This window comes from Cupressus sempervirens, chromosome 7 (assembly GCF_028749045.1).
Source record: "Cupressus sempervirens isolate cs-2001-9-10 chromosome 7, ASM2874904v1, whole genome shotgun sequence".
NCBI lineage: Eukaryota > Viridiplantae > Streptophyta > Pinopsida > Cupressales > Cupressaceae > Cupressus > Cupressus sempervirens.
The window spans coordinates 357,987,972-357,990,702 of record NC_143124.1 but is presented as its reverse complement, the minus strand read 5'-3'; the positions used below and the strand labels follow the sequence as shown (position 1 = coordinate 357,990,702).

At 29.1% G+C, this 2,731-nt stretch overlaps 1 non-coding gene across 1 annotated transcript; it reads left to right on the top strand.

Annotated features, from left to right (window-relative positions):
- The first annotated feature begins 892 nt into the window (after positions 1-892).
- Positions 893-965, top strand: TRNAF-GAA (transfer RNA phenylalanine (anticodon GAA)). The gene has a single exon. It is a non-coding gene; the product is annotated as a tRNA-Phe (tRNA).
- The last annotated feature ends 1,766 nt before the right edge of the window (positions 966-2,731 follow it).

Sequence of the window (2,731 nt, the reverse complement as noted above, 5' to 3'; positions counted from 1 at the left end):
TCTTTCTTTCAAATAAGAAAAAAACATATTGTAGCAATGTTTTACATAGTGAATGTTGTTTTCTTTATCATCACTTATATAAAGGTGATATTCCTTTTTAATGACTTGTGCTTCAAGTGTACTGTAAACACCATCCAAATCTAATTATGCATGTCTATAACAAACATGTACCATAATAGTGACTTGCTTAGAAAAGAAATAATTTGATTGAATTAATTTCTGATGAACAAAGGAATAGTTCTCTACAAAATCAATGACTAATACAATCATTCCAACTAGGAAATTATCTCTCAAAGTTTGAAACTATTATGCTTAACACTTTGTAAAATATGTGTGACGAATATAAGGTTGAATCAAATTCTTAAATCTGTCCATAAATGTTACAATAGATAACTCCTCTTCAACATATTCCAACTTTTTTGTCTCTTTCCCCAACTTTGTTTCATTCTTCACATACTTGCAACTTTTCCAATTCACCTTTTTTGTTACATCAATATTTTCAATTTTCAAAGGAAATAGAGCTCAATTCTACATGTCATTGTCAACAATAATGAAAATTGGAGTAAGAGGAAAATTCATTGGCTTTATAGACCGTGAGGGTTTGAGTCCCTCTATCCCTAGGTTGTCTATTTTATTTTCAATTTTTTAAGTGTCTTATAACATAAGTAGTTTTAACTGTATGATCAATGTCTACTTCTCTTCTATATACATCTTTATATATAACTGTATGTAACATACACAAATAATACACAATATATCTTGTGTATAATTTATTGTATAAATAAATTTTTTAGTTGTATCAATCCTTCTACTCATTCAAATGTTGTCTTCTACCATTTTTTCTAGTTGACAAGAGTTTGGTTACTATGCTAGTATGATGCATAGGGGAATAGCTGGGATAGCTTAATTGGTAGAGCAGAGGACTGAAAATCCTTGTGTCACCAGTTCAAATCTAGTTTCTAGCATATACACTTTGTATAAGTTTGAAAAAGGATTAGTAGACCTTATTTAATATTTGTGTCAATATAAAAATAAATAATATTGGTTATTTACGAATAGTCATCAGTAATTCTATGTTATCGAATTTATAGGGAGTTTGTCCAAGTTATTTCAAAGGGGATAAAAACTACTTGAAATAACTCAAACTAGAGAGCAATAGTTGAAATAAAAATGATGAACGATGTATTGTCAGAATTAGTATAACTAAGAAGATCTATGGAAAATTCATAATTTTACTTTTTTCATATGCTTAGTATCCAAGTAAGCTCACAAATTTGATCATGATCAATATGCCTTTGGATCATCTTATTCCTTGTAATCTGTGTTTATCTACACCTTCACAATGTATTTTGCATACAAGATATTGACTTGTTACTAATCTAGCCTTTTTCCTTCTTTAGATCCCTTCCTTTACTCTAATAATTTACTATATTGAAATGCAAGGGAAATACATGCATTTTCATACTATGAAAAGGAATGGATAAATTTAAGTAATAAATTTTAGTTCTGAAATGTTATTACTATTACCTGGATCTCATGGAGCCTAATTTGGATTCGATCATAGAAATAATTTTCTTATAACACAAAAAAGTGTTTGCCTTTTGCCCAAGTTCTAAACCTATTATTTTTGGAAAGAAATTGGGATAGAGACACATTTCAATCTAATCTTTATATGAAAAATCCTATAAATTGATCTGCAAGGCCTAACTAATAGTTCAAGTCACACACTACCATAATCCATTTTCTCCATTTGAGATCAGTATCTACTTCAACTCTTTGTATTAAATATACTTAATACTTAATAATACTTAATAATTGAAAGGAGAAATTTGAGAAACATGTTTTTCGTAGCAATGATCTATTAGAAAAAATAAAATAATAGGTTTTCAAAACTGATTCAAAATGTAGATTTCTTTTTTATAAAGGACCTGAAATACCCTATTTGTAGATCATTAGAAATTGCATTAACATAAATACAGCAGTGAGAAGGGGTAATATGAAAGTGTGTAAACTATAAACAAATGTACACATCCATACTTGATATCTCCCAAAAGACTCTATATGGTACTTCTCAAGTTGTTCTTGATGATATCTCAACCTCATCTAATGCAAAATGTGTCTTACACCATTCAACAACATCATGTGCATTATTTATACGAGCTCCCTTATAATTCATTTGATACTTTTGTAGAGCACGTTTGATGCAAGCTCCAGTTCCATCATGTTTACCTTTTCCATGCCCACTCTTAGAGAAACTCCATATGTGTTTTATATTCTCATTACGATGATATTTACATAATGCATAAAATGGTCTACATGATTTGAATTGTGTGGCACATCCATCAAACCAAACATAATGTTTATCAAAATTTATGTCTCTTTCTTTCAAATAAGAAAAAAAACATATTGAGGCAATGTTCTACATAGTGAATGTCATTTTCTTTATCATCACTTATAGAAAGGTGATATTCATTTTTAATGACTTGTGCTTCAAGTGTACTCTAAACACCATCCAAATCTAACTATGCATGTCTATAACAAACATGTACCATAACAGTGACCAGCTTAGAAAAGAAATAATTTGATTAAATTAATTTCTCATGAACAAAGGAATAGTTCTCTACAAAATCAATGACTAATACAATCATTCCAACTGGGAAATTGTCTCTCAAAGTTTGAAACTATTATGCTTGACCCTTTGTAAAAAATGTGTGACAAATATAAGGTTGAA